Below are 13,548 nucleotides of genomic sequence, written 5' to 3'. Positions count from 1 at the left end.
TAAAGTAATTATTAAATTTGTTTAAATATTATAAACCATTATAGAGCATTATTAAAAAAATAAGAAAAATGAGAAGATTTTTTTATTTAGAAAATATAGTTTAAGTTAGTTTTGCGGGACGCAAAAACGAAAATACAGCAAAAATATATGCGGGACGGGACAGATGGAAAAGTGTGGAATGCGGGACGGCACAAGAGCTTGTCTGACGTCCTGATATCCCGCGTGAAACCCGACAAGAAATGCTTACTTACTCACCAAAGGCTATTTCTTCTTCAGCGTTCTCCATAAAATTTAAATTTTACTATCCAATCATATCTATGGTTTAGCGGCAACACAAAGATCCCGTAGAAATTAAACCAAAAGCCCTCTGATGCTAACAAAAGCGAATAAAAGTAATTGAACGAATCACACCTAAACACAATTTAATACCTGTAATCACACCACTAAAAATAATAGGATTAATAACAGTAAATGCCGGGGGCAACATTCTTCTTCTTCTTTTCGCATCATAACTCTGGATGGGTCTTTGCCTGTCTGGCTATATCCTTCCATTCAGATCTCTCTTGTGCCCCTCTTCTCCATTGTCTTATGTTCATTGTTTTCAGGTCGTCTTCCACGTCATCCAACCATCTCGTTCTGGGCCTTCCTTTTTTTCGCCTTCCTATGGGCTTCCATTGTAACATTTTCTTTGTTGTTTTTGCATCGTTTTGTCTCTGCACATGTCCCAGCCATGACAGTCTTTGACTTATCACAAATATTACAATGTCATAACCTTCATTTAACTCATTAACCTCGTCGTTTCTCCTGATTCTCCATGTGCCATCTTCCTCTTGTACCGGGTCATATACTTTCCTCAGTATTTTTCTCTCAAATGTCCTGTGTTGGGCTTCATCTTTTTTCGTCATTACCCAAGTTTCACATCCATAGGTTACTACGGGTCTAATCAGTGTTCTGTAGATAGTCATTTTGGTTCTTTTGTCTAATAATTTCGATGTCATCAATCTTTTATTAGCATAGTATGTACGATTCCCGCTGGAAATACGTGCATTAATTTCGCTACTTACGAAGTTATTCTGATTGATTTCTGTGCCGAGATATGTAAAGGCATCCACTCGTTCGATAGTATAGTTGTCTATTGTGATATTATTTTCATTGTCAGTTATTCTTTTGACTGTCATATACTTCGTTTTTGCTTCGTTTATTTTGAGACCTCTTTTTCTTGCTTCAGGATCAATTTGTTTGAACACTTCCATTAGTCGTGGCTTATTCCTACTAATGATGGCTACATCGTCTGCTTATGCAGTAATTTGTACTGATTTGGTGTTTATATGGCCGGTTATATTGGTTTTTCTGATGACTGCCTCAAGAACTAGGTTGAATAGCATGGTTGATAGGGCATCTCCCTGTCTTACTCCCATGTTGATGTTAAACAAGGGAGTCAGTTCTCCATCTACTCTGACTGCGGCTTTTGAACCCTTCAATGTCATTTTTATGAGGCTGTTGTATTTCTTAGGTATACCTAGATTACAAAGGTCTTCCAGCATTTTGTCTCTTTTCACACTATCAAAAGCTTGTTTAAAGTCTATATACATATTATATAGGTCTATGTCGTATTCATAAGCTTTTTCTTGTATCGTTCTTAGTATGAATATGTTATCTGTAGTGGCTCTGTTTGGTCTGAAGGGGGCAACATCCTGTTGGAAAATCCTGGTGTTTACAATGTATTCTGTAGAACCCACCTAAGTCAAAAATACATGAATCAGTTATTTATGAAAAATATTAAGTCACCCATTTCCAGAAATTGACATTTTGACAGAAAACCAATGTTTACACATGGATGAAACATATTAAGTACAATTACAGGTCCCGCACTAACAGACCGTATTTCATTCAGTTTATTTATGAAAGTTATTAAGTCGCCGACTTAATATGTTTCACAAATAAACGTTCATCTACCAATTTGACAGAATACATACAACCTCTATCGTAACTTTTGTTTGTTTATCATCTGTCGTTGCTAAAGCATTATTGTTGCTTTACATTCGTATTTTAGTAAAAAAAATGAGTGATAGTGAAAGTGTTAAACGGAAGAAGAGAAAAGGTGTACTACACACTGACGAGTATAAAGTCAATAAAATTAAAAATTCAATACTTCCTGGAGCAGAGTATGTTAATTACAAAGGCAATATAGTACGTGCAAGAAAAACCGGAAAACCGTGCAAGTAAATAGTTGTAATGTTTACTTTAAAAAAGCCAGGGCAGTAGGATGTTCAACTACCTACTACTCAAGCTTATCCAACGATGTGCCCCATTTTGAAAGAGAAGATAGGCGATTTAAAGAAGACACTTCAGTACTTACCAGAAGAGCACAAAGAATTTTATAATACGTTACTTGACTGATCAACTCGCCAATAGGGAATATTTTTTATAGTTTCGTACATCATCACATGTAATTTAAGTTTATAAAACCACAAAAATATTTTTGGCAATAGTTTCTTATTTATATAGTTATTTTTTCACATTTAATAGCTTCTTTTTATGTTTCGATAAAAAATATATATCAACAACTATTAAAGCAGAAATCTGAATTTGTTTCGAAACTATCTTACCGATTTTTCTATCAGATGTCGCTATTGCGTCCATAACGAAGCCATTTTATTGTTGCTTCATAAAAGACAGAGAAGACTATTTTTCACGTTAAGAACGGCTATGAATAACTGTTCTGATGAGACTTATTAAGTCGAAATACGTATCAACAGATACATAGACGCTTTGAACGTGAAATCAAATCTTTGCTGTCTTTTTCATATCAACAACTATGTTTATTTATAAATCATACTAAGTCATAGCATTTAATTGAAAAATTATTCTTAAACTAAGATTCAAAATTTTGTAATTTTACCCTTGTCATGTTTCGTTTGTTTGATTATTCGCCACGATAAAAGTGGGAGGGGAGGAAATGGCATATAAACACCACACTTGCCAGGCGGGTTGGTGAGTTAGTTATCAGCCGCCCATATCAGGCGCTACATTTAATTTTATACTAACCCTAAAATCAGGGGTGCCACTTCCGCCATACACACTGTACCGAAGATGTTCTTTTCCGCCGTGGATACCGTTGTGGTCTTCATCCGTGACCCTGGACAAGGGACCCTAAGCAGGTACTAGTTTCCCGGGTCAGGAAACTCCTGGAATCTGCGGACTGTCGAAGGGAGTTCCTACCCGCTACCCGCTGGTTCCCAAACGTGGACATTTACAAAAGCAAACATGGACAAAATCATAAAAACCCAAAGAGCAATGGAAAGACAAATGTTGCACATAAGACTAATGGACAATAAGAGAAACGAATGGATAAGGGAGAAAACAAAAGTGAGGGATGTTAGACAAGAAGTTGCAAAATTGAAATGAAGATTTGCCGGACGCAATATAAGACACAAAGAAGACCGATGGAACCAAAGTCTTATAAGTTGGAGACCGTGGGAATATAAACGAAGCAGAGGAAGGCCCCAAATGAGATGGGCAGATGATAATATCAAGAAGCACGTGGGTTCTAGGTGGATGACTGTAACGACAAACAGAGAAGAATGGAAAAGGATTGGGGAGGCCTATGTCCAAAGATGGACCGAAGAAGATAGATAGATGTTTTGTTTAAATTCTCTTGTCAGTATTCTATATATTTAAAATAATTTATAACGTCTAATCTCCTGGAAACGGTTTTTTGTTTCTCCTATAAAGTTCAGGTTTTATGACTTAAGTACTATGTTTCATAAATTACTGATTCACATAGTACAAACCAACCGATAAATCTTTACCAGACTTAAAAAACACAGACTAAGTCTAACAAACAAACAATTTACATATGAATATATGAGAGGATACAAAATTAACCTCAGATAATGTAAAAAGATCACGAAGATCCCATTCTATAGAACAAATTAGACTCCAACTTTAAAATCAATAGTCAAAAAATCAAACGTCGAAATTAAGAAAAATTTTTCTCATCCCTAAACTTGACCAAAACAGAACAGAATATAAGCCTGCTGTGTAGTGTGTACACTCGTCATCAGCTCCCGTATTGATAGAAGCATATGTACACTGTCTTAAACCGAGAAAAGATAAAATAATAAAACAGTTTTAACACATTTATGAAAATCCACAAGGAAAATAAAATTCCTGTGCTTGACTGTATACTGTGAATCACAAAAGTTTTATTTAAAAATCCTTATATCCTTAATCCTTAAAAATATATAATGAAAAAGACCCTTTCGGGCTACATCACAAAACTTGCATCACTTTTTAGTCCAATAACGATCTTTGATGTAGCCCGAAAGGGTCTTTTTCATTATATACCTTTTATAAGAGATTTTTAAATAAAACATTCATAAAATTTTTAGTTTTACCATAATGCTCAAACGCAAACGATCGAAAACTGAGATTTCTTCCGCGATACCAACAAACTAAACATATTTCGTTGTGTTTTCATTTGTTGATTTTTGTTAAAGGGTAAAATTAAGATTCTAAATTTTACAATCTCACAATTTATGGGAAGTAAACAACCAACTATGGTAAAATTACTAAAAACATCTGGAAAATTACTAAAACCACCTTTTCATCTGTCAATCAAACACATTAACATAAAACCATAAAATTTTATTACAATTTTTTTTAAATGTAGATAAGTGCTTATGAAAGAATATAACCAAGTTATTTAACACACTGATGTTAATACCAATAATTAGCTCAGCTACATTTTTTGTCTTTTACGCCGTATTCTCTATTTCTTTTTCTTACAGTTTTACTTCTAGCTTTAAATGAAAATAAATTACTTTGAAATATAAAAAAAAATAAGAGATAAGAATTTTTATAGTCCGTACCTACTATAAAAAGAACAAAACATAATATTCTTCTCGAAATCGGATCTTTAAATGCAGTAACCAGATATCTTGCTCTTTTCAAATACCAAATGCGAATCTTTTTCTTGTCAGTTGAGGTCGAATGCATTTATGCATTCAATGAACGTCGTTATCAAAGTTGGAACTGAATATCCGACTACAGTGCCCGCCACACCCATGCACTTCAACGAGACGATCGACATGGCGACGAATAGAGATGGGTTGAAGTGAATGGGTCTTGAAAGAAATATAAATGCGAAAGGGGTCAAGTCGTTCGTATTTTTACTTATTCATATTCATGAAGGTACCGTTATACCTGTGCAACAAGCATTACGTAGGCAATAAAATTATTTTTTGGCAATAAAGCAGTTTTGCGAATGCACATGTACGAGGGTATCAGAAGATTGCTGTAGAATGTTGGAATTATAGTGTTATAAATTTTTAAATATTTTAATAAATGTTTCTGATATACAAAACCCAAAAAAAAAAATAGAAAACTATACGAAAAAAATGTTGAAGAGAGTATCCACCTTAAAATTTTAGGAAAATTGGGAAGAAACGAGCAAAAATAGATGTTTACACAACAAAATAATAATACAAGTCAACCAAGTTATATTATACACTACTTCTTCTTCTTCTTCTTTATGTGACTTATCCTTTAAGGACATTAGCGTTCATCACGACCCGTTTTACTCTCTCTGCAGGACTTCTGAAGAGTTCTATGATTGTTTTTCCACTCCACTACATTAAATTTTCAACCAACATGTGCCTCGTCTCATCAGTCCTCTTTTTCCTTCAATTTTCCCTTGTATAAATAATCACATCAACTTATAGTTTTCATTTCTTAGTATGTGACTAAAGTAGCTCATTTTTCTCTCCTTTGTGTTGTTGAGTGTTTTTTTTTCTTTTTTAATCGTTGTGTTTCCGTGTTTGTTACCTGTTGTGCCCATAATATTTTCCAAATTCTTCGATAACAGTACATCTCAAAGCTAGCAAGTCTTTTTTCAGTTGCGCCCGTAACTGTCCAGGCTTCAACTACATATAAAAGGGTAGAGAATAAATAGCATCTCAATACTCAAGTTCTAATTTCTATTATCAGTTTTCCATTGCATAATACTGCTTTCTTCTTATTGAAAGAGCTTCTGGGTATCTCAATGCGTCGTTTTATTTCAAGGCTGCAGTCCCATTGTTCATTTAGCTCATATCTCAAGAAATTGTATCTGGGTATTTTTCTCTAAAGCTTTGCCTTTAACGTAGGTAGATTGTTTCTTCTTCAATATTGTTTTTACCGACAATCATGATTTTTATTTTTTTATGTTCAAAGCCATTCCATACCTCACTCAGTATTGTGTAGTGCGATCAATCAAAATTTGCAGCGCTTCTCTGCTGTCCACAAGGAGTATTGTTTCATCTGCATATCTGAGATTATTCACTAGTGTTCCGTTAATTGATATGCCTTCATTGATGTCTTCTAGTGCCTATTTAAACAACTTTTCTGAGCAAATATTAAAAAGTAAAGGGGATAGTACTCATCCTTACTGTACTCCTCTTCTTATAGGTATCTTTTTAGATTTTTGTTGGCCTCTCGTATAATAGCTTTATGATATCAGTAAAAATTTGTAATGATTAACTCTCAAAGTTAACTACACATATGAATAAGGTACAGTTGACATCTCGGCACCATTCTATAGGTGTTTGTATAGTAAATAATGCCTCTCTAGTGCCAAAGCCTTTTCTAAATCCCAGTTGATGTTCTCTTATTCTATCGTCTCGCATGAAGAATATATAAGCTGATCCTTATATATTCTTTAAATTTCATTGCATTGAGTTTTTTGGGTATTGGAATGAACTCAGATATAAGACATTCTTTCGGAATGGCTATACATTACACACAACAATATCATTATTACATATAGTATCCTACTCTAGTCATCACTTTTTCAATTGCTCTTTTCCCAATTCATTCCCATAGGAAACATGGGTAGACTAGTTTTGATCCCTATTTGCTAAAGGTGACGATAATGAACTACCAACACCAGAGGTGACGACAAAGAAGAAAAAAATATTGAGTACGAAGAGATAAATTAAGCATTAAGGAAACTAAAAAATAGAAAATCATCAGTAGAGGACAGAATACCAAACGAACGGAGAACCAAACTAATAAAGTACGGAGGACCAGATCTGACCAAACAACTATTAAAACTAATCGAAAAAATAATAGAACAAAACAGAATTCCTCAAGAATGGAGATCAAGCAACGGAAAATTACAGAGGCATTAATTTATTAAACACAACACCAAAATTGCAATTATAACACTAGCAGAAGAACAACAAGGTTTTAGGTCAGAAAGATCATGCACCGACGCTATATTTATAATGAGGCAAGTGGAAGAGAAATCATTAGAATACAACAAACCAGCATATCTATGTTTCGTGGGCCTTAAGAAGGCATTTGACCAAGTCGAATTAAAAGGCGTTATCCACTTATTGTACGCAAGAGAGATACCTCTAGAAATAATTAAAACGATGAAAAATATCTATCAAAACAACACAATAAAAGTAAAAGTGAAAGAAGAACTAACCGACTTCATTGAAGCTGGTAATGGGATAAGACAGGGAGATTCTCTGAGTCCTCTATAGTTCAACCTGATTATAGATAAAATAATAAAAAAGTAAGAACTAAAAAGGATACCAAATGGAAGGAAAACAACTTAAAATAATCTGCTATGCAGACGGCGCAATACTACTCTCTCAAAGTAAAGACGATTTACAACGTATGCTACACCAATTTGATATAACCGCATCACATTATCGAGCTACGGAAACTTGTAAACTGAAGTGGAAGTTCAAGTGAATAGAGCAAACAGAGCCGTAGGCTGCCAGAATAAAACGATATAGAGAAATAAAAATATCGGGAAAGAAATGAAAGGATTAATTTACAAAACAGTCATCAGACCAATAATGACATACGCGGCAGAAACACGACCTGATACAGAGAGGACAAAAAGGATGTTAGAAACATGAGAGATGAAAACACTTGGAAATATTGAAGGCAAGACACTATGAGACAGAGCTAGAAGTACAGGTATAGGACGTAGATGCAAGGTGGAGAACATCAAGAACTGGGTAAGAAATAGAAGAGTAGAATAAAACGATCATATAAGCCGACAACAAATAGAGAAGTAAAGACGGCAAGAGACGGTTCCCCAATAGGAAGACGATCAGTAGGAAGACTACGAAAACGATGGAATGACAACTTTCTGGAGGCACATTGAAAAACAGACAGAGTCATGTCTACATAAAAAGAAGAATGATGGTCAAGAAGAGAACAATCAACTTTTTAGAACAGCAATAAAAAAATTATTATTAAGAAGAATTGTTTGTTCTGTACGCAAAAATTTAGAAATTAATGATTTTCTATAATTCAATTTTTATCAACTCGTGGTATATGTTTTTTAAAACTTCTATCTGTCTGACAGATATTCTAGACGTTATTATGAAGCAAATGTTTAGTGAAAAGTGTTAAGGTGGCCATTACGTACACTGAAAATTAAAATCAGTGTTTATTTTATTTTATTGTTACACAATATGTTTTATTAAATTTTAATAGATAATAATGTTAATGCAACCTCTTGAAATTCTAAAAATAAAATTATGAATTTATTATACCGTTGAACCGAACACTTTCTCTTTTTTTAGGAAATTTTATCAGAAGTTCAGAGTGACACATCAAAGAACCGCACGTACTAATTACATAAGCGTCTTAACAAGAGAAAAGGAAGGAACGACACCAGTAACCAGTTATTTTAACGAATGGTAAGAATTAACACAGCATTAGAACGATCTTGAAAAACCGGTATAGATAGATAAATTTATTTAAAAAATGCAGTTGGTACATAAAGTCAAATTAAAATGTTTTTCGTTGATTATTTATATCTTACTCATCAATGGCGTCCCGTCGGTTTTATGTAAAGATGGTTTGCAATATTCAAGCAGGACTTTTTAATTATTACTAGGAGTATAAACGCAAAACAATTATTGTAATTATTATTAATTCAAGTTCTTGATATTTCAAAGCTTAGTAAGATAGCAAATGAGGTAATTACTATTTAAATGGGAATAAGCCACAATTAAAGGTTAAAGCACGTTTATTAACGTTTCAATTTCCACTTCGGAAATCGTTCTCTATGCTGGACGTAACTTCAAGCCATTTGGTATTAGGTTGTTGTCTCTACATCTTCGAAGATGTAGAGACAACAATCGAGAACGATTTCCGAAGTGGAAATTGAAACGTCAATAAACGTACTTTAACCTTTAATTATGGCTTATTCCCATTTAAATAGTAATTACTTTAAAATGCCACAAGAAAACAGCTTCAGAACAATAGCAAATGAGGGTAGAGACTCTCGAGAGTAGAGTATAAAAAACTGAAAAATTACTTAGATGATATTCTAAAGTCATTTTACAGCAAAATATACATTGCTTTATGTTTCACAAAAAACTTGAAATTATCATATTGAAAAGAGACTTTTATTGCATTTTTGCATTCATCGTCAAAGCAATGATTTTTAAGGGCAAAATTTTCTACTTCTATTTTATCTTTTGCTGCTTTACAATATTTTCCTTTATTCTAGTCCAGTAGGAGTCTATATCTGTCTGGCATTTTTCATTTACATTTTGATTCCTTAGCCTATTGGTGATGAAATCGGAGTACCGTTCTGCAATTGTTGCATCTCTTAGCTTTTGGCATCTCTTAGACAATCATCTGAGTCTATATTAGCGCCTCTATAACTTCTGCAGTTTATTACATCTGTTCCAGGTCTTAAATCTATTAGATGTGATTAATCTGACCCGTTCTTTCATCAAGATATTCTAGTGTTCAAAATAGGTTCTAGCGACTGTCATGTTTAGTGCTGCTGCTAAGGTTATCAGTCGTAATCCATTATCGCTACTGATGTTGTGTAGGCTATACCTTTCTAAAATGGGCATGGAAATTCGCTTTCGTCCTATTCTTGCATTCATGTCACCTAACAGAATCTTAGTGTCGTTTTTGGGACATCTTTTGTAGTTTAGCTCTGGTAGAAGAACTGTTCGTTTATTTTTTTTGGTTTGTCATTAGTCGGGGCATATACATTAATCAAACTGTAATTAAACATATTTACTTTTATGGCTAGTAAAGATGGTAGTGCTCCATCTCATGGTTCGGGTATTCCATGTTCTTAATCTCAATTCCATTATTCGGTTGCAGAGTCATCGTCGTTCCGCCCAGCTTATAGTTCCTGAGGTTCCGTAATATATGATTTTTTACAGGAAAAGGTTCTTGGCCTCTAACTCAACCCCCAACCTGAAGGATCGGGAACTCTTCTGTTAAGGTTGCCATACCTTAGTCTGTTTTGGTTCGCGAGTAGTATTTTATTTCCCACCTATTCGCCGGTTCTAGGACCAGTAAGGACGTTTTCCTATTTATTTCCAGGGGATGCGCCCGATGGGAGGCAGACTTCTCCACACGGAGATAAATGCAACACAAAAAAAATGATGCCTACAGAAAAATGCTTACCCGACGAGTAAGAACAACTGTAGAGAATTACCAGAAAAAGAGAAGACAACGAAAAGAATAGAACTGTAAGTCGACAGTTCATCAGATTACAACCTTGAGACAAATTGTAGAAAAAATACTGAAATGTGGCATAGACTCATCACATATTTATAGACTACAAAGCAGCCTACGACTTTGTAAATAGAAGAGAAATGTTCAAAGCAATAAAGAGCTATAAGTACCAAATCAGTTGGTTAATTTAACAAAACTAACTCTTGAAAACGTTGAATGTAGAGTAAGAATCTAGGGGAAACTGTCTAAACCTTTTAAAACAATTACCGGGCTGCCCCAGAGATCATCTCTCCTGTATACTGTTCAATCTGACTCTGGAAAAAGTAATATATATATCACAGTCATAACCACTGGTTTAATATATAAAAAATCAGTACAAATCCTTGCCTATGATGATAATATAAATATTGTTGGGATAAGGGAAAACGTTGTACAAGAGGCATATGTAGCACTAAGAGAATCGGCTACAAAAATGGGTTTAATAATAAATATCAACAAAACGAAGTCCATGAAAATAAGCATGCAACCACAAATCCTACGGATACTTGTTAAAGAAAACGACGTCATCAAAGCAGTGAACGAATTTGTATACCTGGGAGCACGTTATTGTTTGATTGTTGCAAATAAGCATGGATATTGCCTTTTTCAATTTTTTCGGGAAATGGTACTAGTCGTTTTAAGTACTTATACCTAAAAGCATCTATACTAGTTAACAAAATGTTTCAAAAACAGTATTTAATCAGCAAAAAATATATCTTGGTGTAGATGTGGATTTGGCCACAACCCAGTAATAGCTCTTTGAAACTGTCCCTTAAGTAAATTCGACCTAAATGATAAAACAACACCTGATATTTCTACACTAGCCAATAACATAGTCGCAAGTGACATTAAAAACACAATTGTTAAAAGTACCGAAGTAATATGCAAAGAAAAACCAAAACTAAAGAATTAAGTTTTTATTACTGAAGAGATGGATAAAAGTCGTAGTAAAAAAACGCAGCACGAAGAGTATTTAGATCTAGGTATAAATAAAACAACTTCCTCATATTCTGTCTAAGAGGAATTGTTGTCATTCACTGCAGGATAAATTACTATAAGCTCCATTCTGCTGTTAATTATGGGAAGACAATTTGACCAATAGAAATAAAACCATGGTAATTTACAGGTCTTAAGCTCTGGATGCACTTCAAATTATATAGCACATGTTGGTATAGTTGCTGCATATCTATTGCTGCACCAATTTAATATAACCGCCAGAAAATTTAACGTTGGAGATGAAGTTTAAATATCTAGGCATCACCTTATTTAGCTACGGAAAGCTCGAAACTGAAGCATGCAATCTGAATGAATTAATATGGAGAAATATCAGACCAATAATGACATTCGCGGCACAAGCAAGACCTACACAGACAGGACAAAAAGGATGTTAGATACACCAAAGATGAAAACACTTAAAAAAATGGATGGTAAGACACTATGGGACAGAGCTAAAAGTACAGATATACGACGTAGATAAAAGGTGGAGAACATCAAGAACGGGGTAAGGAAAAAAAGAGTAGAATGAAAGGATCAAATAAGCCGAGTGACAACAAATAGAGTAGTAAAGACGGCAAAAGACGATTCCCCAATAGAAAAACGATCGGTAGGAAGACCACGAAAACGATGGAACGACAACTTACTGGAGGCACATTGAAAAACAGGTAGTCATGTTTACATAAAAAGAAGAAAAAGAGAAGAAGATGTTGCTATAATCGGAGATTATTTCTTGTTCTGTGAAGAGGTGTAACATTTATCGCAATGGCGTTTAAACAATTATCAGAAGCAGAGTTAGAAAGTCTTTTGATTTGATAGTGATGACGAGTATCTTAATATAATAATGCATTTGAATATATCACTTATTCTTATCTATACTTCACAAGTTAAAACTAAAAATAACAAGTAATAGAAAAAATTAAAAGTAATGGGATACTCCTGTCTAAGAATTTATTACTATTTAAATTAAACTACTACAAAAAACAAAAAATGTAGGTATAGGCCAGACCTTCAAAATACTCACATTCAATAAATTCTCGGTGAATCATAAGGTTGTATCTTTTTTACAAATTGTGTCAAATCAAATCCAAAAATAAAACACAAGTACTTAAAAATCAATTAGTAACAAACGAGTTCCGCCTACTTTTCTAAATAAAATAATTGTATAGTACTCTTGGTGGGATGTTACCATTAGTACCGCCTTTATTATTTATTTCATCTATTCTTATCAAGTTGTCAATACAGAACCGACATGAATTTATGATTTTAAACAGCTGTGAATCCATGAATCCAGAACTGTGTTAGTGGACAAGGAACTGAAAGTAAAGACGATCTATATTAACCTTTCACATCAAAACAATGGCCACTTATACTAAAACACTATTCTGGGATCAACAAATGTCCCAAAATAATAAAACCGGTAAGCAGTGGTTCGGAGATAGATGAAAAGACTGATGGCTTTTTTTGAGTGGCCCTATACTTTATGTCTTGAATCAATAAGATATGAAACAAGTTGCAATTTGATTGTTTTTTTTTTCATTGCATGAAAGGTAAACGTTTAAATAATCTGGAGTTGTTACTTGCATTGTCCATTACAATAACTGAATATTTAGGTATGAATGCAATCATTTGTTCGAAATATTCTTCCAATATATCTCTGTTCATCTCTTTGTGATAATCACAGGTTTTCGTTGATTCAAACAAAAGTAAACCCTCTGCGAGAATTCCATTTACACTGCCAATATGAATAACTGAGTCGTCAACCAGTTGGTTCCTTTAGACTAGTTAAATATCCTTAAAGAAATGCTTCCTGAGCTGTTTTTATGTTTTTATATTTCCAAACTCTTCTTACAGGATGCCCTTTTTTAATCCACGTTTCATCTAAATAATAAATATTCTTGCTGTCTGTCCTATGTTTTTTATTATACGTAGGTACTCTCCAACAAACAGTTTCTTTGGATTCGATAAGCATTGACTGTCTGCCAAATTTTTCGTATTTGAAGTTTATTTCATGTA

General features: G+C 33.8%; 1 long non-coding RNA gene across 1 annotated transcript in view; it reads left to right on the top strand.

Annotated features, from left to right (window-relative positions):
* The window catches only part of LOC140433249 (uncharacterized), a 182,079-nt gene that overhangs the window by 95,245 nt on the left and 73,286 nt on the right, over positions 1 to 13,548 (top strand). Inside the window, exon 2 of the long non-coding RNA XR_011949898.1 lies at positions 8,592 to 8,708. This is a non-coding gene — a long non-coding RNA (uncharacterized lncRNA). The remainder of the gene's footprint in view (positions 1 to 8,591; positions 8,709 to 13,548) is intronic.

The sequence above is a fragment of the Diabrotica undecimpunctata genome, chromosome 2 (assembly GCF_040954645.1).
Source record: "Diabrotica undecimpunctata isolate CICGRU chromosome 2, icDiaUnde3, whole genome shotgun sequence".
Classification (NCBI taxonomy): Eukaryota; Metazoa; Arthropoda; class Insecta; order Coleoptera; family Chrysomelidae; genus Diabrotica; species Diabrotica undecimpunctata.
The sequence above is the reverse complement of the archived record's forward strand: the minus strand, read 5'-3'. Positions and strand labels throughout refer to the sequence as shown.